Raw genomic sequence first — 25,644 nt, forward strand, 5'->3', positions numbered from 1 at the left:
CCTTTTATGTTCACTCCTCAAGGGACAGAAATCTGATCTACCATTTTTTCCCATTTCTACCACTTTCTTGAAATACCCTTTATCTACACAGATCACCAAACAAATGAAAATATTAATTATAACAACAAAATCTTCTCAGAACATCTTTTCTGCAACTCATTAACTTATTACACAGACACTATTTCCTTTTGAAGATCCCTCTCATGTCTAACATTTCAAATTCCCCTTTAACTCCTATTTTGATGATTAAACTCTCTACATTGCCTTATTTTTTATAAAACAAGAATTACCCTTCCAACCTCTCATTACTTCTCTGTAAACTGCGTGTTTGTCAATTTCACGCTGAATGGTATGTTTGCCATGCTCTTGCTTTCCTTATAATTTCACAGCATATTTCATTGCATTCATCAAAATTTTCTAGTTTTGCAAAGTTTGATCTTCATATAGGAGAATTGTACTATACAATTAATTGTTCTGAACTTGAAATTTTTTATTCTATATTATCTCTAAAGATATTGCAGTAATTTTATATGCATCTATTTTCACTTTGATAGCATATTCCACTTCTACTGTATCAAAATAAATTCATTCACTTCCATATAATCTATTATATGAGATCTATAGCATATGCTTGTTTGCGTGTGTGTGTATGTGTGTGTGTGTATGCACGTGTATCTCCTTTTTTATTTTTTTTTTATTTTTTATTTTTTTAAAGATTTTATTTATTTGACAGAGAGAGACACAGCGAGAGAGGGAACACAAGCAGGGGGAGTGGGAGAGGGAGAAGCAGGCTTCCCGCCGAGCAGGGAGCCCGATGCGGGGCTCGATCCCAAGACCCTAGGATCATGACCTGAGCCGAAGGCAGACGCTTAACGACTGAGCCACCCAGGCGCCCCATCCTTTTTTAAAACTTAATGAAATGTAGGGGCACCTGAGTGGCTCAGCCAGTTAAGCATCTAACTTTTGGATTGAGCTCAGATCCTAATCTCATGGCTCGTGAGATTGAGCCCCGAGCTGGGCGCCCCACTCTGCAGGAGTCTGCTTGGACATTCTTTCCCTCTGCCTCTTGCCCCCCACTCCTGCTCTCTCTCTCTCAAATAAATAGTTAAATCTTAAAAAAAAAAAAAAAGCTTAAGGAAATGTATTAAGGCAATGACATACAATTGTTTCCTCTGATACCATCAGTGTGTCTCTAGAATGCATCCTTAGCTCTTGACACAAAGGTGCAACAGATTTTCTAGGATTCACATCTAAAGTTGGAAGTGTTTTATGGTGAGTTACTTTCATTCTCAGATTTACTGTTTAGTAATTTATTTTCTAATGTAGCTGTACTCATCCACTTGTTCATTGCACAGTGTTAAACCTTACTCAGATGTCAAGAAGAAGAGCATCCAAGAATTTTTTCCCCCAGTCTGTTCACATCCTCATCAGAGCATGTGATTATTGCTCACCTTTTTTAATCTTTATTTATCTGATGGCTGTGAAGTTGCACCTTCCTTGTGGTTCCATTTACATTATGAATGGGATTGGGTATCATTTTGTAATTTTATTGATTGTCTTTTCACATCTCCCTTATATAAATGACTGTTCATGTTTTCTGGCCCAAGTTTTTATTGACATAGAGCTTACAGAGAGTAAAGTGCATACATCTCAAGTGTATAACTCAATTAATTTTCAACCACATATATGCCATGTAACCAAACCCTGTATTAAGATATAAAATTTCCCAGGCACCTGGGTGATTCAGTCGTTAAGCATCTGCCTTTGGCTCAGGTCATGATCCCAGGGTCCTGGGATTGAGCCCTGCATCAGGCTCCCTGCTCAGCAGAAAGCCTGCTTCTCCCTCTCCCACTCCCCCTGCTTGTGTTCCCTCCCTCGCTGTGTCTCTCTCTGTCAAATAAATAAATTTTTTTAAAAAAGATATAACATTTCCCAACACTAAAAAGAGTTGTTCCTTCTCACCCAATATACTTCCCCACAGATAAGCAGTATGCTCATTTTTATCTCCATGTGCTTCTTTGGTCTGTTCTTGTACTTTATATGAATAGAATCATTCAGTATGCACACTTTGATAAAGAGTACTTTAGTTCAGGGCATTATTAGTTTGAATTGCTGAGTGGAATTCCATTATGTGAATAGACCACCTACTTATCCACTTTCCTGGATATCAGAAATACCTGGAAAAAAAATTACCAAAATTTATAGAAGAACTCAAAAACATTAATGTCCACTGTCAAATTATTTCAAATATTTTTAGGAAAGAAAATTGCAATTTCTATAAAAATCTTCCAGATATAAAAAATTACTTTACAAATCAGTTTATGAAGCCAGTTTAATCTAGATATGAAATAAGACAAGGATAGTATGAAAAAGGGAAATAAGATTAATATCAATCAATAAATATCACCAACAAAATATTATGAAACCAAAACAAACAATATAAGAAAAGGATAGTGACTATGATGGGTTGTCTACTCAGAAATGATAAAACATTGGAAAATTAAGAAGGATGTAATAATTTCAGGTACACATATCCTTTTTATGTTTTAATACTTAATGTCATAAAAATGTGAATTGTTCATGAGTTGATCTATGGGGTCCATGACATCCAAATCAAATTTACAAAGCTTTTTTTTTTTTTTTTTTGATTGACAACATGAGTCTAAAGTTACTTAACTCAGAAGAATGAAAATATACTCAAAGAGATATCTTTTTTTTTTAATTTTTTATTGTTATGTTAATCCCCATACATTACATCATTAGTTCTAGATATAGTGTTCCATGATTCATTGTTTGTGCATAACACCCACAGTGCTCCATGCAGAACGTGCCCTCCTCAATACCCATCACCAGGCTAACCCATCCTCCCAACCCCCTCCCCTCTAGAACCCTCAGTTTGTTTTTCAGAGTCCATCGTCTCTCATGGTTCTTCTCCCCCTCCGATTTCCCCCCCTTCATTCTTCCCCTTCTGCTACATTCTTCTTCCTCTTTTTGCTTTCTTAACATATATTGCATTATTTGTTTCAGAGGTACAGATCTGAGATTCAACAGTCTTGCACAATTCACAGCGCTTACCAGAGCACATACCCTCCCCAGTGTCCATCACCCAGTAACCCCATCCCTCCCACCCCACCCCCCACTCCAGCAACCCTCAGTTTGTTTCCTGAGATTAAGAATTCCTCATATCAGTGAGGTCATATGATACATGTCTTTCTCTGTTTGACTTATTTCGCTCAGCATAATACCCTCCAGTTCCATCCACGTCGTTGCAAATGGCAAGATCTCATTCCTTTTGATGGCTGCATAATATTCCATTGTATATATATACCACTTCTTCTTTATCCATTCATCTGTTGATGGGCATCTTGGCTCTTTCCACAGTTTGGCTATTGTGGACATTGCTGCTATAAACATCGGGGTGCACGTAGCCTTTCGGGTCCCTACTTTTGTATCTTTGGGGTAAATACCCAGGAGTGCAATTGCTGGATCATATGGTAGCTCTATTTTCAACTTTTTGAGGAACCTCCATACTGTTTTCCAGAGTGGCTGCACCAGCTTGCATTCCCACCAACAGTGTAGGAGGGTTCCCCTTTCTCCGCATGCCCGCCAACATCTGTCATTTCCTGACTTGTTAATTTTAGCCATTCTGACTGGTGTGAGGTGGTATCTCATTGAGGTTTTGATTTGGATTTCCCTGATGCCGAGCGATATTGAACACTTTTTCATGTGTCTGTTGGCCATTTGGATGTCTTCTTTGGAAAAATGTCTGTTCATGTCTTCTGCCCATTTCTTGATTGGATTCTTTGTTCTTTTGGTGTTGAGTTTGGTGAGTTCTTTATAGATTTTGGATACTAGCCCTTTATCTGATATGTCATTTGCAAATATCTTCTCCCATTCTGTCAGTTGTCTTTTGGTTTTGTTGACTGTTTCCTTTGCTTTGCAAAAGCTTTTTATCTTGATGAAGTCCCAATAGTTCATTTTTGCCCTTGCTTCCCTTGCCTTTGGCGATGTTTCTAGGAAGAAGTTGCTGCGGCTGAGGTCGAAGAGGTTGCTGCCTGTGTTCTCCTTTAGGATTTTGATGGACTCCTGTCTCACATTGAGGTCTTTCAACCATTTGGAGTCTATTTTTGTGTGTGGTGTAAGAAAATGGTCCAGTTTCATTCTTCTGCATGTGGCTGTCCAATTTTCCCAACACCATTTGTTGAAGAGACTGTCTTTTTGCCATTGGACATTCTTTCCTGCTTTGTCAAAGATGAGTTGACCATAGAATTGAGGGTCCATTTCTGGGCTCTCTATTCTGTTCCATTGATCTATGTGTCTGTTTTTGTGCCAGTACCATACTGTCTTGATGATGACAGCTTTGTAGTAGAGCTGGAAGTCCGGAATTGTGATGCCGCCAGCTTTGCTTTTCTTTTTCAACATTCCTCTGGCTATGCGGGGTCTTTTCTGGTTCCATACAAATTTTAGGATTATTTGTTCCATTTCTTTGAAGAAAGTGGATGGTATTTTGATGGGGATTGCATTGAATGTGTAGATTGCTCTAGGTAGCATTGACATCTTCACAATATTTGTTCTTCCAATCCATGAGCATGGAACGTTTTTCCATTTCTTTGTGTCTTCCTCAATTTCTTTCATGAGTATTTTATAGTTTTCTGAGTACAGATCCTTTGCCTCTTTGGTTAGATTTATTCCTAGGTATCTTATGGTCTTGGGTGCAATTGTAAATGGGATCGACTCCTTAATTTCTCTTTCTTCTGACTTGTTGTTGGTGTATAGGAATGCCACTGACTTCTGTGCATTGATTTTATATCCTGCCACTTGACTGAATTCCTGTATGAGTTCTAGCAGTTTTGGGGTGGAGTCTTTGGGGTTTTCCACATAAAGTATCATATCTTCTGCAAAGAGTGAGAGTTTGACTTCTTCTTTGCCAATTTGGATGCCTTTGATTTCTTTTTGTTGTCTGATTGCTGTGGCTAGGACTTCCAATACTATGTTGAATAGCAGTGGTGATAGTGGACATCCCTGCCGCGTTCCTGACCTTAGGGGGAAAGCTCTCAGTTTTTCCCCATTGAGAATGATATTCGCTGTAGGTTTTTCATAGATGGCTTTTATGATATTGAGGTATGTACCCTCTATGCCTATACTCTGAAGAGTTTTGATCAAGAAAGGATGCTGTACTTTGTCAAATGCTTTTTCTGCATCTATTGAGAGGATCATATGATTCTTGTTCTTTCTTTTGTTAATGTATTGTATCATGTTGATTGATTTGCGGATGTTGAACCAACCTTACAGCCCAGGGATAAATCCCACTTGGTCGTGGTGAATAATCCTTTTAATGTACTGTTGGATCCTATTGGCTAGTATTTTGGTGAGAATTTTTGCATCCATGTTCATCAGGGATATTGGTCTGTAATTCTCCTTTTGGATGGGGTCTTTGTCTGGTTTTGGGATCAAGGTAATGCTGGCCTCATAAAATGAGTTTGGAAGTTTTCCTTCCATTTCTATTTTTTGGAACAGTTTCAGAAGGATAGGTATTAATTCTTCTTGAAATGTTTGGTAGAATTCCCCTGGGAAGCCATCTGGCCCTGGGCTTTTGTGTTTTGGGAGATTTTTGATGACTGCTTCTATTTCCTTAGTGGTTATAGGTCTGTTCAGGTTTTCTATTTCTTCCTGGTTCAGTTTTGGTAGTTGATACATCTCTAGGAATGCATCCATTACTTCCAGGTTATCTAATTTGCTGGCATAGAGTTGCTCATAATATGTTCTTATAATTGTTTGTATCTCTTTGGTGTTGGTTGTGATTTCTCCTCTTTCATTCATGATTTTGTTGATTTGGGTCATTTCTCTTTTCTTTTTGATAAGTCTGGACAGGGGCTTATCAATCTTGTTAATTCTTTCAAAGAACCAGCTCCTAGTTTCGTTGATCTGTTCTACTGTTCTTTTGGTTTCTATTTCATTGATTTCTGCTCTGATCTTTATTATTTCTCTTCTCCTGCTGGGTTTAGGCCTTATTTGCTGTTCTTTCTCCAGCTCCTTTAGGTGTAGGGTTAGGTTGTGTACTTGAGACCTTTCTTGTTTCTTGAGAAAGGCTTGTATTGCTATATACTTTCCTCTTAGGACTGCCTTTGCTCTATCCCAAAGATTTTGAATAGTTGTGTCTTCATTTTCATTGGTTTCCATGAATTTTTTTAATTCTTTAATTTCCTGGTTGACCCATTCATTCTTCAGTAGGATGCTCTTGAGCCTCCATGTATTTGAGTTCTTTCCGACTTTCCTCTTGTGATTGAGTTCCAGTTTCAAAGCATTGTGGTCTGAAAATAGGCAGGGGATGATCCCAATCTTCTGGTACCGGTTGAGACCTGACTTATGACCTAGGATGTGATCTATTCTGGAGAATGTTCCATGGGCACTAGAGAAGAATGTGTATTCCGTTGCTTTGGGATGGAATGTTCTGAATATGTCTGTGAAGTCCATTTGGTCCAGTGTTTCATTTAAAGTCTTTATTTCCTTGTGGATCTTTTGCTTAGACGATCTGTCCATTTCAGTGAGGGGGGTGTTAAAGTCCCCCACTGTTATTGTATTGTTGTCAATGTGTTTCTTTGCTTTTGTTATTAATTGCCTTATATAATTGGCTGCTCCCATGTTAGGGGCATAGATATTTACAATTGTTAGATCTTCTTGTTGGATAGACCCTTTAAGTAGGATATAGTGTCCTTCCTCATCTCTTATTACAGTCTTTGGTTTAAAATCTAATTTGTCTGATATAAGGATTGCCACCCCAGCTTTCTTTTGGTGTCCATTAGCATGGTAAATGGTTTTCCACCCCCTCACTTTCAATCTGGGGGTGTCTTTGGGTCTAAAATGAGTCTCTTGCAGACAGCATATCGATGGGTCTTGTTTTTTAATCCAATCTGATAGCCTGTGTCTTTTGATTGGGGCATTTAGCCCATTTACATTCAGGGTAACTATTGAAAGATAGGAATTTAGTGCCATTGTATTGCCTGTAAAGTGACTGTTACTGTATATTGTTTGTGTTCCTTTCTGGTCTATGTTGCTTTTAGGCTCTCTCTTTGCTTAGAGGACCCCTTTCAAGATTTCTTGGAGGGCTGGTTTCGTGTTTGCAAATTCCTTTAGTTTTTGTTTGTCCTGGAAGCTTTTTATCTCTCCTTCAATTTTCAATGACAGCCTAGCTGGATATAGTATTCTTGGCTGCATATTTTTCTCATTTAGTGCTCTGAATATGTCCTGCCAGTCCTTTCTGGCCTGCCAGGTCTCTGTGGATAAGTCTGTTGCCAATCTAATGTTTCTACCATTGTAGGTTACATATCTCTTCTCCCGAGCTGCTTTCAGGATTTTCTCTTTGTCTCTGAGACTCGTAAGTTTTACTATTAGATGTCGGGGTGTTGACCTATTTTTATTGATTTTGAGAGGGGCTCTCTGTGCTTCCTGGATTTTGATGCCTGTTTCCTTCCCCAAATTAGGGAAGTTTTCTGCTATAATTTGCTCCGTTATACCTTCTGCCCCTCTCTCTCTTTCTTCTTCTTCTGGGATCCCAATTATTCTAATGTTGTTTCGTCTTATGGTATCGTTTATCTCTCGAATTCTGCCCTCGTGATCCAGTAGTTGTTTATCTCTCTTTTTCTCAGCTTCTTTATTTTCCATCATTTGGTCTTCTATCTCACTGATTCTTTCTTCTGCCTCATTTATCCTAGCAGTTAGCGCCCCCATATTTGATTGCACCTCATTAATAGCCTTTTTGATTTCTACTTGCTTAGATTTTAGTTCTTTTACTTCTCCAGAAAGGGTTTCTCTAATAACTTCCATGCTTTTTTCAAGTCCAGCTAGTATCTTTAAAGTGATAATTCTGAACTCTAGATCTGACATCGTACTAATGTCTGTATTGAGTAGGTCCCTGGCAGTCGGTACTACCTCTTGTTCTTTTTGTTGAGGTGATTTTTTCCGTCTTGTCATTTTGTGCAGAGGAGAATAGATTAATGAGAGAACAAAATGCTAGCAGGGTAACAATGTCCCCAGAAAATATACTCTAAACAAATCAGAAAAGACCTGAAGCAGTGGGAAAAGAAAGGGAAAGAGAGAAAAAAGAAAAAGAAAGAAAAAAAGAAAAAAGAAAAAGATAAAGATAAAGATAAAAACAAACAAAAGCAGAACAAAACAAAACAAAACAAAAACAGAATGTGATCAAATATGATCAGGCTGGTTTATAGATCAGTGCCACACACTAGATTTTGGGTGTATTTTGGTCTGTTAAAAGAAAGTCCCTCCCAAAATTTTAAAGAAAGAAAAACTTATATATGTACAAAAATAAGGGTTGATATGATGAAGGGATGGAATATGACTGTAAAGATGGAAATTATAAAAAATTTTAAAAAAGGATTTGATAAGTTGTTTGAAAAAAGAAAGAAGAGGATAAAAAAAAAAGAAAGAAAAAAGGGAGAGAATGTGATCAGGCAGGGGAGTAGAAAAAAAACATACAATAGAGATTTAGAGTATATTTTGATCTGTTAGAAGAAACTATCTCAAAATTTTAAAGAGAGAACAACTTATATATATATGCCAAAAATACAGGTAACTACTATGAAGGGATAGAATATGACTTTAAAAATGAAAAATAAAAATGTTTTTTTTTTTTTAAAAAGGGATTGATAAGATGTTGGTTGAAAAAGGGAAAAAGAAAAATTCAAAAAAAAAGAAAAAAAGAAAAAAGAAAAAAAGACAGTTAAAAAAATTAATTAACTTTGAAAGACTAAAGAATCATGGTAAAAAAGCCATGAATTCTATGTGCAGTGTTCCCCTAGCGCTGGAGTTCTGCCGTTCTCATTGATCGGTAAACTTGGTCTTGGCTGGCTGTTCTCGCTGATCTTCTGGGGGAGGGGCCTGTTGCCGTGGTTCCCAAATGTCTTTGCCGGAGGCGGAATTGCCCCGCCCTTGCCGGTCCGGGCTAAGTAATCTGCTCGGGTTTGCTCTCCGGAGCTTTTGTTCTCTGCAAGCTTTCCGTACAGCTTTGGAGGCGGAGAGTGAAAATGGCGGCCCCCAGTCTCCGCCCCGGAGGAGCCGAGAACTCGGGGTCCCGCTCCTCAGCGAGCCCCCAGAGAAAAGCCGTCAGTCACTCCCGTCTCCCCGGTCTCCGGCCACACTCCACGCTCACCCGGCCTGTGACCGCGCCTTTCTATCTGGCACCCGACCCCGGGTGGAGTCTCCAAACCCAGCAGATCCCCGCGGTGTGCTCCCCGCCGCTCCTCCCCGGGGAAGAAGGTGAGTCTCCCCGGATCTGCCGCTTGTTGGGTCCCTGCTGGAGGAGCAGTGGCCCGACTGTGCCGCAGATCACGGTTTATGGCAACCCCGAGCTGAGAGCCCGCGCCTGGGCTCCGTCTCTGCAGCCGGCTTCCCTGCTCCGATACCTGGGAGCTCTGCCGCACTCAGGCACTCCCGGTCTTTCTGTGACCCCGAGGGTCCTGAGACCACACTGTCCCACGAGGGTTCCACCCCCCACTTCGCCACCAGAGTGACGTCCCTCAGCGGAGCCGACTTCTAAAAGTCCCGATTTTGTGCTCCGTGGCTCTATCACTTGCTAGAAGCGGCGGATGGAGGCCCCTCCCCCGCCGTCTATCCTGCGGAATATCGCCTCGGATTCACTTCTCCGCACGTCCTACCTTCCAGAAAGTGGTCGCTTTTCTGTTCAGAGAGTTGTTGCTATTCTCTTCTTCGATCTCCTGTTGAGTTTGTAGGTGTTCAGAATGGTTTGATCCCTATCCCGCTGAATTCCTGAGAGGAGACGAAATCCAGGTCTCCTACTCCTCCGCCATCTTGCTCCGCCCCCTCCTCAAAGAGAAAGCTTTGAAGACTTCTCCAGAATGTTATAATTTGCTTTAAAAAACATGTTTTTTTATTTTGTTTTGTTTTTATTTTTTTAGATTAGATTTTATTTATTTGAGGGAGAGAGACAGAGATAGTGAGAGAGAGAGCACAAGCGGGGAGGAGAGGGAGAAGCAAGCTCCCCAAAGAGCAGGGAGCCCGATGCGGGACTCGATCCCAGGACCCTGGGATCATGACCTGAGCGGAAGGCAGACGCTTAACTGACTGAGCCACCCAGGCACCCGATTTTGTTTTGGTTTTAGACAGCAACTGCCTGTGAGTAGATAAATACAAATGTGAGTCAGAATAGAGATTGTAACAGACAACCATCAGGTGTGGATAATTGCTTAATGGGCAGGTCGATGCTTTGGAATTGTGAAAAAAAGATGGTCTTTTCAACAGATATACCAAACAATTACCTAATGAACCCATCCTATTCTGCAAATATGGTAGGTCCAAGTGATAATCCATATGAAAAAACTAAATGAAATCCTACTTTTGATATTCCAAATCAGTTCTGGATTTAATGGTTATCTAAATCTGAAAGTGAAATCATACACCTTCTAGAAGAAAATATAGAAGAAGATCTTCATGAATTTGGAATGGGTAAACATTTCTTAAATTGGAATAAAAATTACTACCTACAAAAGAAAATATCAGTAATTAAAATTAGATTTATAATATGAATAAAGAATGAATATGCAAGTTATGAAGTGAGAAAAGACACTTGACACATATAAATGGCAAAGGCTCTTCTCTCATATGAAGAAAGAGCTCCTACAAATCAATAAGGAAAAAAAAAAAAAAAAGATAATCCAGTGAAATTGGGCAAGATACTTGAACATGGCCTGACTCCCAAAATGGATATCTAGATATTCAAATAAATATGTGAAAAGTGCTCCACCAAATGTTCATCAAGAAGGAACATAGTATAACTGTGAATAAACACCACCATACAGAGTGTCTGAAATCAAAGGGCTAATAAGTCCAAAAGTTAGACAAGATAGCAGTTACTTTTAGGGGAAAGGAAGGGATAGTGATTGGATAACAGAATGAAGAGGCTTCAGGGTGCTGGTTTGTTCTGTTACTTGACTTGGGTGGCTGTCATATGGTATGTTTCTCTTGTGCAATTCATTCAGCTAATGTTTGTTTGTTTGTATTTATTTTTTATATATGTGTATTGTATTTCAGTTATTAGGTAAAATATGAATCAATAGTTAAGTAGCATCTTACATTTGATTAATTTTCTTTGAAATTATATGTTATTTTTGCTATTTTTCAGATAAAGGTTTTTTTCTTAATCCCATTTGTTGCTAATTACTGTTATTGTTTTGTAAAGTCAGCACTTCTGTAAGATTCACCTATATGATTTTTTTTTTCATCTTCATTTTTCTTGTAGCTCAGAGTTTTTACCTTAGGCTCTATCAACATTTTTTTTTTAATATTTTATTTATTTACTTGTGTGAGAGAGAGAGAAACAGAGAGACAGAGCATGAGCAGGGGGATGGGCTGAGGTAGAGGGAGAAGCAGACTCCCACTGAGTGGGGAACCCAACGTGGGGCAGTATCCAAGGACCCTGAGATCATGACCTGAGCCAAAGGCAGAAGCTTAACCGATTGAGCCAACCAGGTGCCCTGGGCATATCAGCAATTTAATCAATATCTTTAATTTATAATTTTAATTATTATATAATTCATTATGTTGTTCCATTTTAAAAATGTCACATCACTGTGATAGTCTTTTTTTTTTCTTAAGAATACTTGCCATCAACAAATGTTAGTGAGGATGTGGAAAAAGAGGAACACTCTTATACTGTTGGTGGAAATGCAAGCTGGTACAACCACTCTGGAAAACAGTATGGACGTCCCTCAAGAAGCTACCTTACAACTCAGCAATTGCACTACTGGGCATTTACCCCAAATATACAGATGTAGTGATCTGAAGGGGCACCTGCACCCCAATGTTCATAGCAGCAATGTCCACATTAGCCAAACTGTGGAAGGAGCCGAGATGTCCTTCAACAGATGAATGGATAAAGAAGATGTGGTTCATATATACAATGGAATATTACTCAACCATCAGAATGGATGTAACCCACCATTTGCATTGACATAGATGGAACTGGAGGGGATTATGCTAAGTGAAATAAGTCAATCAGAGAAAGACAATTATCATATGGTTTCACTCATATCTGGAATATAAGAAATAGTGCAGAGAATCATAGGGGAAAGGAGGGAAACCTGAATGGGAAGAAATCAGAGAGGGGGCCAAACCATGAGAGACTTGACTCTGGGAAACAAACTGAGGGTTGTGGAAAGGGAGGTGGGTCGGGGGATGTGGTAACTAGGTGATGGACATTAAGGAAGGCACATGATGTGATGAGCACTGGGTGTTATACACAACTAAGGAATCACTGAACACCACATAAAAAACTAATGATGTAGTATATATGTTGGTTAATTGAATTTAAATAAAAAAAGGAATACTTGCCATCACCTTCTACTTTTCCTTTAAGATATTTAATATCCTTGTTATAATGTTTATTTGGCCATTTCAACACTTACAATGGTTTTCTTTCTGATTCTGCGGTTTCTTTGTAATTGTTGATTCACACTTACATCCCCTTAAAAGCAAAAACTAATTCAACAGACTTATGTAGTAACGCTGGAGGCATCTTCCTAATTTTGGACTTGCTAAAAACCTTCGGATCTCTGTTTTTCAAAATTGTTTGTTTTTGAGTATTTATCTTACTATTAGATCATTTGTGCATTAAAGTAATTGTTTTAATTTAATCAGACTGTTTGGTGTCCTGGTACCAATATGGTTGTTTTTGGATATTCATTTTATCATAGTCCCAGTAAATGTAACTCTGCAATGCCATTTTAATGAACTTTGTGTTCTTTTTATGTAAGTATTACAATTGTTTGCCTGATTCTCATTCTTTAAGTTTAGGAGCACTATCTTACCATTATTCTTAGTGATTACAATGGATATTAAAGACATGTATGGCCTTCACATATTGCTATAACCTTTGAACATTCTGAAGTTGAATGAGCTAGAAGATACAGAAGCCAAAATAATAATAATAATTACAACAATATTAAAATTAAAAAAAAATACCAAAAAGAACCCCCCCGAAAAGCAAAACTGAATTTCCTCTAATTTTGTGTTGCTAGTATCCACAAATATATTAGCAAAGGGAGCCCCACAAACATAATGTTATGTTTTTTAGTTTACAACTCAAAAGCATAATTCTGTGGAATAGGGCCAAACAAGAGGTAGACTAAACCTAACATAATTGATATAATCAAGCTCTGTCCTGGACAAATTATGGAGATCAAGGTCCTCAATCTATTCCAGTATATTCTCCCTAGAGAGATAATCCAACATGGAGACTCTTTTCATTTTGGTCACATTGTCCCCTATTTTGTCATGCCACAGATCTACTAGGCATGATAAAAGACAAGGTAATATTCCCAAAATGAAGAGAAAAAGCAGATGTAAAAAGAGACCACAGATGACATGTACATTAGAAAAAACATATAATGTCTTTAAAATAACCATGATTAATATATTCAGAAAATTAGAGAAAGAGGAAGAGGAAAGATTAAAGGATGGTAAATTTCCTCAAATAATTGTAATCCATAAAAAGAATTCCAGCACTGGAAATTATAGTCTCTGACAAGGAGAAATCATTGGATATTTTAACAGCAGATTGCACATGGCAAAAGGCAAACTTAAAGGACAAGAAGAAAGGTCAAAATCACATTTACTTAATTTTTTTTAAGATTTTATTTATTTATTTGACAGAGAGAGACACAGAGAGAGAGGGAACACAAGTGGGGGAATGGAAGAGGGAGAATTAGGCTTCCCGGAAAGCAGGGATCCCAATGCGGGGCTCGATCCCAGGACCCTAGGATCATGACCTGAGCCGAAGGCAGATGCTTAATGACTGAGCCACCCAGGCACCCCCAAATCACATTTCAAAACAGGAACACAAAGAGAAAGAAGAATGGAAAGTTCAGAGAAGACCATAAGATACATGTGACACAGAGTAAAAAGGCTTAAACTGTGGAATGGATGTCTAGAAGGTGAGGAACAAAGGATTTCTGAGGTTGATGATAGAAATCAGCCCATAGATCGAAGGGACCAAAGAAGAAAACAAACACAGAAAACCACGTGTAGAGAAATCACAGTTGAACTGCTGAAAATTAAAGATTTTATTTATTTATTTGAGAGACAGAGAATGAGAGAGAGAGAGCACATGGCGGGGGAGGGTCAGAGGGCGCAGCAGACTCCCTGCCAAGTAGGGACCCCAATGCGGGACTCAATCCAGAGACTCCAGGATCATGACCTGAGCCAAAGGCAGTGGCTTAACCAACTGAGCCACCCAGGCGCCCAAGAACTGTTGAAAATTAAAGACCAAGAGGAAATAATGAAAGTGGCCAGAGAAAAAGAAACATTTTTGGCAGAAGTGATGGAGATCAGAAAAAAAATTGAATGTCATTTTTAAAATACTGAAATTAATTTACTATCAAATCATTTCTATATTTAGCACCAAAAAAAAAATACATGAAAAATGAAATGAAAAAATTTTTCGGGAAACAATTATAGTCTGTGTCATTATCAGTTATGTATTAAATAAACACAAGAAAGAGATCTTTAAGAAAGAGAATAATGATTACAGATGGAACATTCGATCTGCAAAATGAATAAAGAGTAGATAGAAAGTCAAAAAGTGGGCAGAAGATATGAAAAGACACTTCCCTGAAGAAGACATACAAATGGCTAACAGACACATGAAAAAATGTTCATCATCATTAGCCATCAGGGAAATTCAAATCAAAACCACATTGAGATACCACCTTACACCAGTTAGAATGGCAAAAATGGACAGGGAAAGAAAAACAAATGTTGGAGAGGTTGTGGAGAAAGGGGAACCCTCTTACACTGTTGGTGGGAATGCAAGTTGGTACAGCCACTTTGGAAAACAGTGTGGAGGTTCCTCAAAAATTTAAAAATAGAGCTACCCTATGACCCAGCAATTGCACTTTTGGATATTTACCCCAAAGACACAGATGTAGTGAAAAGAAGGGCCATATGCACCCCAATGTTCATAGCAGCAATGTCCGCAATAGCCAAACTGTGGAAAGAGCTGAGATGTCCTTCAACAGATGAATGGATAAAGAAGATGTGGTTCATATATACAATGGAATATTATTCAGCCATCAGAAAGGATGAATACCCAACTTTTACATCAACGTGGATGGGACTGGAGGAGATTATGCTAAGTGAAATAAGTCAAGCAGAGAAAGTCAATTATCATATGGTTTCATTTATTTGTGGAACATAAGGAATAGCATGGAGGACATTAGGAGAAGGAAGGGAAAAATGAGGGGGGGGGGAATTGGAGGGAGAGATGAACCATGAGAGACTATGGACTCTGAGAGACAAACAGGGTTTTAGAGGGGAGGGGGGAGGGAGGATTGGTTAGCCCAGTGATGGGTATTAAGGAGGGCACGTACTGCATGGAGCACTGGGTGTTATACGAAAACAATGGATTGTGGATCACTACATCAAAAACTAATGATGTATTGTATGATGACTAACATAACATAATAAAATTTAAAAAAAAAAATTAAAAAAATTAAAAAAAAAAAGAGTAGATAGAAAGTAAATGGTGAACATCTGTGATTTTTTTTCTACAAAGCCTTGCTAGTGTTACCATGTGAGACTTAATCGTAGGAATAACTAAACTGAAGATCCCAGTAAAACTAACAGTGAGTGGGGTTGGCTAGTGGCTCAGTCATTAAGTGTCTTCCTTTGATCAGGTCATGATCCCAGGGTCCTGGGATGGAGCCCTGCATCGGGCTCCCTGCTCCACGGGAAGCCTTCTTCTCCCTTTCCCACTCCCTCTGCTTGTGTTCCCTCTCTCACTATATCTCTCTCTGTCAAATAAATAAATAAAATATCTTAAAAAAAAAAACTAATATTGAGGGTGTAAAAAGAGATAAGATGTCCTGTATTTAGTTTCCCTATTTGGGAATCGTTAAGAGTGATTTGTATTAGTCAAGGATGAATGTTGTAATTTCTAGTGTAGCCACTAGACAAATTTTTTTAAAGAAAAAATAAAAACTTCACCACAAACTCCAGATATATTTTCATTGTTGAGGACCATGAAGAAGTGGGATGCAGAGTATTGGAGAAATGAAGGAGTCAAGATGGATTTTGGAGATTTTATTGCCTAGAAACTGGAAAGACCACCTTTCTATTAACTGAAAACTTGTAAGTGAAGCTGATTTTATGGCAAAGACATTAGATATTTGGTCTCACTATGTACACATAAACAACAGGGCTAGGTATTTTTTTTCCTGAAAATTCAGGCTGGTTGAATTGACATCTTCCTGAAGAGGGAGAATGGAGAATGTCAACATTTGTCTCTCTTTATCTATACTTTGTTAAGTGACTGACACATTCTTTTCCAACGTTGCTGATTGGGATTCTTTCTGCCGTTTTAACCTTCTTTTGTGTATATCTGTTCAGGTCCTTTATTTGTTGGCATCATTATTTAACTCTCAGAGCTTGACTTCCCAGACTAATGAGAAACCTTACTTATTATGCCCCTCCATACTACCTACACCAATTTGGTTTATCTGATACAAAGGTGTGCAATATAACTTCATACCCACTTAGGTTTAGGAATCTACATTGGATTTAAATTACCAACTATTTTCTCCAAGTTTAATTATCATATGTGTAATATCCTCAGGAAAAAAATGGTGTGTCCCTTACTTTTGATAATTCAAGAACTGGTACCACTTTAAAGTTGCTAATTTTTCATGTGCCTAAATGTCAATAAAAATTTTTGCCAATGCTAACAAGAAAAATTAGAGGCAAAGTCATGAACAGAATAATCTTCTAAAACTTCATTGTAACAGAAATAATGCTGAGACCTTTAAATTCTAGTTTTAATCATATTACGAGTCCAAATAAGAAACATTATCAATAATACCTCATACAAGCTATCGTTACATAGCCAAAATTTATATTTAAAAATACATATTCCAGTAATGTTGGTCTAAAAATTAATTTCAGATTTCCACACCTGTCAATTAATTCCAGTGAATAGGCAATCAGGCTGAAAATTTCATCAAATCAATTGGTCTGCCTTAATGCGTGTTTGAAAATTATGTTTACTCAAAACTGAAAATAAATGTTTTAAACATCATAAGAGCCAAATAAACACTGAATATTACCTTTTTTCTCCCCAAAATATGTTGGTGCTTAAGTATAAACAGTCTATTTAAGGGCAGAAAAGATGCCTTTTATACTTCATTTAATCCTGATTAACATAAATCAGGGAATTTAACAAAAAATGTTCTGATTAGAGGCTAATCTCTGATATTTGTTACATTATTTAGAAATTCAACGACCGGGCGCCTGGGTGGCTCAGTAGTTAAGTGTCTGCCTTCAGCTCAGGTCGTGATCCCAGAGTCCTGGGATAGAGCCTGGCATCGGGCTTCCTGCTCAGCGGGAAGCCTGCTTCTCCCTCTCCCACTCCCCCTGCTTGTGTTCCCTCTCTCGCTGTGTCTCTCTCTGTCAAATAAATAATAAAATCTTAAAAAAAAAAAAAAAATTCAACAGCTCTCTTTTCTGTGTATTTTGAGGACCATTTAGAAAACTTGTCCTAATGTGTTTGTTAGGGATTGGAGGAATAGGAGACAGACTTCAAAATCTCGGTACTTTAAAACACTGGAACAGTTGATACAAGAAGTATCTATGGATTAGGAGATTTTTCTCTAAAGGATTATTTTGAATGACAATTTTAACACTGTAGAGACTCATCCTTTACATACCAATTAGAGGGAGGTCCAGCTTGTGGTGGCCATGGCTTGGCTGACCTGAGGCTTGCTTTCCTTTTCTCAAATCTTCCCTTTTCTAGAAGAGGAGCCTAAAGGACAACAGATCATTTCTTACAAATCTCAAACCAGGGTTCAAAAGTATATCTCATCTCGTCACTCAAGTACATGTCCATGCAGTTCACCCAGGCGCTATGACAGCAACTAGACCTTTCTCAGAAGCCCACGTTCAGGCATGTGATGTTGGAAAACTACTGCGACTGGGACCCTGAAGTGTCACACATTCAAGACAAAGCAATTCTTCAGTTGGAATAAAGAGCAGAGCCCAGGATAAGAGGGTTGTTTTGTAGGTCAGAGCTACCTAGAAGATTGGAGACATTCTGCAGAACTTCTAGATAAGTTCACATTACACCCAGATAAACTTTCTCAATCAGCTGTATTCATCACCTGCAAATAAAAAAAAAAAAAAAAAAGTATCTGAGAAGTGGGATAACATATTTGGAAAAACATGTTCTACCAAATCTAGTAATAAGAAAAACCTACATAGTATGACACTGTGATGGTTAATGTTAAGTGTCAATTTGACATTTAGTCACATTATTTCTGAGTATGTCTGAGGGATGTTTCTGGATGAGATTAACACTCGAATCTTCAGATTGAGTAAAACGATTGCCTTCTCCAATGTTTGTGAGCCTCATGCCACCTGCTGAAGGCCCGAATGGAATAAAAGGCTGAGTAAGAAAGAATTTCCCTCTGTCTGACTGTCTTCAGGTTGGGTCATTGTACTCTCCTGCCTTCAGACTCAGACTCAAGCTGGAACTACACCATTGGCTCTCCTGGGTCTTCACTTTATTTATAGATAATAAATAAATATATATGTATATAAAATAAATACATATAATGTGTATATATAATACATATATATTCATATATAAATATGATATGTATTATATACATGAACACATACAGTTATTTATTTGTTACATACATAAATACATATAAATACATATGATAAAAACATATATATACACATACATATGTGTGTATTTACATATATTAACATATATATTCTTTTTTTTTTTTAGATTTTATTTATTTATTTGACAGAGAGAGAGAGAGGGAGAGAGGGAACACAAGCAGGGGGAGTGGGAGAGGGATAAGCAGGCTACCTGCCAAGCAGGGAGCCCGATGCGGGGCTCGATCCCAGGACTCCGGGATCATGACCTGAGCCGAAGGCAGACGCTTAACGACTGAGCCACCCAGGTGCCCCAACATATATATATTCTATCGTTTTTGTTTCTCTGGAGAACTCAGACTAATACAGACACTACTGGAAAATATTTTGAAAAACATTTCAGAATTAATTATTAATATAAGAAAAGAGGTTGATGTACTAGTATAAGGTAGAAAAATCACTACTCAAAGTATGAGAAAACTCATCCTAAAGGGGAACCTCATAGCTGAAGTGAGAGGACTCTCTGACAAAATAAAGAATTCATTCAGAATTTATCCTTCCACTAAAATGGAGGAGTTGCACCCCGTACCCCAGAAAGCACACAAGCTGGAAATCATGTGAATGCTCTCAGAGAATCATGTGGGAATGCATTCACCAAGGAAATCACACCTCATGTGTCATCAGAGAAACCAAATGAATGTAATGTGTGACTAAAGACTGGGATGTCCTTCCACCAGAGCTCCAGCTAGAAATCATTTGAATATCCTCATGTGGGAATTCCTTTAGAACCAGTTCTTCACTGACAATCAGGGAATTCACTGAGAGAACGCTTGCAAATGTCACGGGTGTGAGAAGTCTTTCAGTCAGAAGTGTCCAATGTCATTGCCCACCAGAGAACTCAGAAGGGAAAAGTAATGAGAATATAGTTACATATGCAATATTATTGTGATGCCTTTCCAAGACATTATATACCTTTAGTGTAAACAATAAATAATCTAAAATTATCCACAATGTTATTTGGGAATGATGGAATATATAGCGTTTTAAAGAACCATAACATGTCATTATGCATACATTGGGTAATATCATTGCTATTTTCTCCTTCAGTAAGAAAGCAAGTGTTTCTGTGCTTGTTTTTTTTCCCCCCCATTGTTTGTTCTTACTTTTGGGTGCATCACAGTTCCTTTTATCATTTTCTTTTTGTTTAAAGAACTTCCTTCAGTTATTATTTGAGAGTAGGGGAGTGGGATAGGCTTCCAGTTGTGGAGTAAGTCATGGAGGTAGAAGGCACTACATCAGGAATGTAGTCAGTGATATTGTAATAACTTTGTATTTTGACAGATGGCCGCTGCACATGTGGTGAGCTATATACACTTGTCCAATCACTATGTTGTACACCTGAAACTAATGTTACATTGTGTCTCAGTTACACTCAAATAAAATTTAAAAAAAAAGAAAAGTAGAAAACAGAAAAGAGTAGGTCTGTTAATTTTATTGTTTCCCTTCATCTGAGAGTGTTTTTCCTTCCTCTTCATTCCTGAGATACTTAAACTGAGAAACAGATTTCACAGCTGGTAGTTGCGTGCTTTCAGCACTGTGAGAACTACCATTGTTACCTCCTAGCCTCCACTGTATCATCTGAGGAATCTGCTCGCATTAAGTCGCCATCCCCTATGGTAATATAATGCTTCTTGGGCGACTTTCAAAAATTTCTCTTCCTTTTTAGTTTTTACTCATTCAATTATTAAATTATTGTCTTGACATGGATTTCTCTGGATTCAACCTGTGTGGGGATCTGCTTAGCTTCTTGTGTATTCAGGGTCCTATCTTTCACTAAATTTGGGAACTTTTCCATCATTTCCTCAGTCTCTAAGACTCCTGCCCTTTCTCCTTAACATCAGAGACTCCAGTGACACAGGCATTATATCTTTTATTTTCTCTGAGATTCTTTTCAAATTTTTCTGGTCTATTTTCTCTTTGTGGTCCAGATTATGTACATTGATCTGTCCTCAAGTTCACTGATTCTATCATCTCTCTACTACGGGTCAAAGCTAACAAGATTTTTATTTCCTTTTTTAAAAATTTCTGTTATTATAAATTTCAATTTTTATAATTTTGATCTTTCTTTTCTATAATTTCTGTATTTTTGCAGAATTTTCCCTATATCCCTATATTTTTCCAAGAAAATGTATAATTGCTTGTTAAAACATATTTATGATGGCTGACTTAAAATTATTGTCAGATATTTCCAACATCTGATTCATCTCAGTATTGGAATAAGCTTTTTTTTTTCCCCTTTTAATGCATCTTTTTTTTTAAAAGATTTTATTTATTTATTTGAGAGAGAGAATGAGATAGAGAGAGAGAGAACATGAGAGGGGGGAGGGTCAGAGGGAGAAGCAGACTCCCTGCTGAGCAGGGAGCCTGATGCGGGACTCGATCCTGGCACTCCAGGATCATGACCTGTGCCGAAGGCAGTCGCTTAACCAACTGAGCCACCCAGGCGCCCCCCTTTTAATGCATCTTATAAGTTTATTATTACTTGGCATTGTAGGTGATCTTTTTTATTGTATTATGAATATTCTTATTATTATGTTAGAAGACTTTGCATCTTATTTAAATCCCAGGTGACCCAGTACATCTACATGGGGAAAGGGAGTCACCAGATGACATGAACGAAGAGTGCTTCCCAGGCTGGGATATTTGTTGTGTCAGATCCCCCTTGCACACACTGCCCAGATACCTGTGTCTCTTTCTGTGAGAGTGGGGAGTTCAGGTGTGGTGTGGAAGGAAAGAGCTTCCCTGGGCTGCATGTTGTCATTGTGCCTCATGACCTGTCCCAGTTGTTAGTGCTTCCAGGCTTGCCTAATATTTTTGGTGGAAATTTCTTTCAACCTGGGGAAGAAATGAGCCTCCTTATGTCATCTTCTGTTGCTACATTGGGCTGGGTCACCTTCTGTTTTCCAGGGGAAAGTAAGCTGGGCTGCTGCCATGTTGTATCTCCAATCCTGCCATCCATAACCAATTCACCTGTTCTTTCCATCTTTCAGAGTTCTCCTTTGGCTGATTCTTATATTAGTTCCAGGGTCTATGGTTGTCCTTATCAAGGAAGAGCAGGAAAGAATGAATCTATGTCATCTCATTTAGATTGGAAGTCATAGCATAATATTTTTATTAATTGCCAAACATATGCCCAAAATATGACATTGACACATCATTATTACCCAAAGTTCATAGTTTCCATTAGGGTTCTCTCTGGTATTTTATATTGTATGGGCTTTGACAAACATATGCTGACATATTCACCATGATAGTATATTGCAGTATAGTTTCACTGCCCTGAATATCCTCTCTGTCTTACCTATTTATCTCTCCCTCTTCCTACCCCTTGGCATCCACTGATCTTTTACTCTCTCAATGGTTTTGCCTTTTCCAGAATGTCGTATTATTAGAATCATACATCATGTAGCTTTTTCAGATTGGTTTCTTTTATGGCTGCATACTTTTTTATCTCTTCTTCATATGACAAAATGCTATAATAAATTCTCTATAGAGATCATAGTAAATTAATTCAGTCTTTACTCTGGGCATAGAGGATCATGGTTTGTTATTTAATATAATAATTTACAAAAGTTTCAGTTTCAAAAACTTTTAGAATTGTTTTCAAAATCTCTTTCAGGTTAATTTTCAACCAGTTCAAGTTTTCCCATATAGGAACTAATGCTAACAGTTTCTACCATTGGCTATGCTCATTAAGCTTGTCATTAAGGTATCATATATCAATGTCTGTGTTATGTGGTCTATTGTGAGTTTTATGTTGTCTTCATCAATGTAAGTATTTCATGTAATTAAGCAAGATATTTAAATAATTTTCATATGGTTAAACCCTATTAATTATTTACATCTGAAATACATTTCTTTTTTTTATTGAATTTTGTTGTTGTTTTAATAAGTTGACTCAATGTCAGAACAGTATTTTTCAATTTAATTGCTTTTTATGTGCTTCATAAGTTTTTAAGTTTTAGATGAATTTTCTTTTGATAATTTAGTACATAAATTTACAAATGTTAAAAAGTTCCCCCTATATTCCTCCAAGTCAAAAGTCTAATTTCTCTTTTTTCATTGAAATCTCCCAATACATATTTCCAAATTATAGTCAAATGGCGTTTTGCCAACTCATATTCCATTTATCTAGATCCAAAGATGCTTGTGACTATTCCAATCTTCTATGACACAAAAGGAGTGGAATGAAAAAGAAGTTATGGCCTTAACCAATTCTGCTGAAATATTGATTACAAATATCATACTTATATGACTATGAGAACATCATGCTACTTGACACCCTCACTTCCAACACTTTTGAAGATATAGGTACATCCCTGCAGCTTCAGTATGGAGGCAAGCATGGTGACTATGAGAGAGAGAAAAGAGACTGGTGAGGTACGAAAGAAAATAAAGATTTAGTGGAATAAGGGGTGCCTGGGTAACTCAGCCAGTTGGGCATCCGCCTTCAGCTAAGGTCATGATCTTGGATCCTGGGATTGAGCCCCATGTCAGGCTCCCTGCTCAGTGGGGAGTCTGTTTCTCCCTCTCTCTCTGCCCTCTTCTCTGCTTGTGCTCTCTCTCGCTCTCTCTCAAATAAATAAATCTTAAAAAAAATATTTGGAAGATAAATCTGGAGAGTTAATTAGAAACAAGATCATGCAGTACCTTGGAGCTCATGTCTTTATCCTAAAAGCATGGGGAATCTATTGACTATAAAAACAGCAGGAAGACAATCAGGTTTATGTTTCAGAAAAGCACTGAAGCCTATCACTTGTGTGAAAGGGTGACAAGGTGAAACATCTCCAATAGGAACAATATGACTGGAATGTGGGCAGGGCAATGGGTGGAGGAGATGCAGAAAATTAGGGGTACATCTCAAAGATGTTTAGGTAAAATAATTGGATGTGAAGTTTGAAAAGATACGGGGGACTATGAAAAGGGAATTTTAAAAAATCAATACTGAGAAATCAGTACAATTTGGAGATAAAGAAGATATGGGGAGGTGTATACAAGAGGGAATTTTTCAAACTTAGTACTAGTTTTCTGGCATATGCAATTGCAATGGGTGGTGGGTGTTTAACATCAGAACTCTAGAAATTATTGGCTTTGAATTCATACCTTTGATTCCAGATACATTGTTTGAGGTGCATTTGAGAAAGAAATGATGTTAACACACATATATGAGCTGCCACATTTGTCACAGTTTTGAATGCAGTCCCCATTAGCTTTTTAATCTTCCACACTTAAATAATATCTAAGTATTATTATAGTTTTCCCAAGGTAATTCTATTTCCTGAGTTCTGACACTAACAACTCTCTTTCAGAGAACACTGTCATTTTTCATGTCTCTACACTCATATACTTTCTATATATATATATATATATATATATATATATATTTTTATTTTTTAGCACCTGACATTTAAGAGCACTTGGTAAAATAGCTAATTCTCTACCCTATTGGTTAGATGAAATAAGACTAATCCTTAGACACTACTAACTACTTCCAAAGTCATTAACATATTTTAATTTCCTAAAAATATTTTTAGGTCTGACAATTATAAAAGCAAGTAGTGATGTATCACCAAGGTGTATTCCTTTATTCTTGCCTTGTTACCTTAAAAGGAATGGTACAGAATTAAATGTGATTAAAAGCAATTTTCTAATATCATAACTAGTCCACAAATATTTCTCAGTCACTCATAAGTTGCTGAAGCATTCAGTGAAATAGTATTGAGTCACCAAAAAGCCTTAAACATAATACTTACATATCTGAAGTAAAGGTTCGTTGATCTTTTTCTTCTAATTCGAAGCAGTCCTAGATTCTCTGTTTTTTCCAAATCTGCTCTACAGTAGCTGTGGCCAATGTAGTGCTCCACCTACAGTTTTCCCAGAGCGCCCTTTTAGCTCTGGTTTACCTGAAACTGGAGAGGTTTCATATTGCAATCATATGTTCTGTTTACTGCAGATTTGCACATCAGTAGATGTGAGTGGTGTGTGAGCCCAGATGAATCCTGATGCAATACCACACGGTGTTAAGAAATTCAATGGTCCCTGCTGTGTGTGTGTGTGTGTGTGTGTGTGTGAGTTGTGCATTAGGAAGCATGGTGGGGTGGGGGTAGCATGGGTTGGGATTAAGGCCAGAGGGTAACCGTGTTGGAAGAAAGGTCTCTGCAGAGTCTCTTTCTCTGTAAGAGCCTGCTGCACATTACTTCCGCGGGAGCACCTCACCCTGTCACCCTGGTCATTCAGCAGATGCTCCCTGTTCTCAGACCCCAGGCACTGCTGTACCTATGCAACTAGAAGACATTAATTCTTATTTTATGACAGATGGGGCTGCCAATGAACTGGGATGGAAGCACACATACACCATACTCATGTAATGGTGATAAATGGTCTATGATATCCTAACACATTTCAGGGAGAAAAGTCCAAAAATTTTATAAAACATTAGACAGAAGCGTACTCAGGAGATCAGCTTTTGTCCAGGCAACCCTTACATCATGATAATCATTAGAGCTACAGCTACTCTCTCCCTCCCCACATACAGACTCAATAATGATAACAATAATAATTTTATCCAAACACTCACATTCAAGAGCAAATTTAGTTTTGAAGGTGGTTTGTCTCACTACATTTTTCATTGAATTAAGAAATTTATGAAATCGGGCACCTGGGTGGCTCAGTCGTTAAGCGTCTGCCTTTGGCTCAGGTCATGATCCCAGGGTCCTGGGATCGAGCCCCGCATCGGGCTTCCTGCTCTGCAGGAGGCCTGCTTCTCCCTCTCCCACTCCCCCTGCTTGTGTTCCCTCTCTCGCTGTCAAATAAATAAATAAAATCTTTAAAAAAAAAAAAAGAAATTTATGAAATCAACGAGAAGCAAGAAGCTGATGATTACAGAAGATCTGAGAA

General features: G+C 37.9%; 1 long non-coding RNA gene across 1 annotated transcript; it reads right to left on the reverse strand.

The window, feature by feature from the left end:
• Positions 1-17,571: 17,571 nt before the first annotated feature.
• On the reverse strand, positions 17,572-24,715 carry LOC118551564 (uncharacterized). Its single transcript, XR_004925120.2, has 3 exons — positions 24,501-24,715; positions 18,094-18,179; positions 17,572-17,824 (listed from the first exon to the last, which is right to left on the reverse strand). It is a non-coding gene; the product is annotated as an uncharacterized LOC118551564 (long non-coding RNA).
• Positions 24,716-25,644: the final 929 nt, after the last annotated feature.

Source organism: Halichoerus grypus, chromosome 12 (genome assembly GCF_964656455.1).
Source record: "Halichoerus grypus chromosome 12, mHalGry1.hap1.1, whole genome shotgun sequence".
NCBI lineage: Eukaryota > Metazoa > Chordata > Mammalia > Carnivora > Phocidae > Halichoerus > Halichoerus grypus.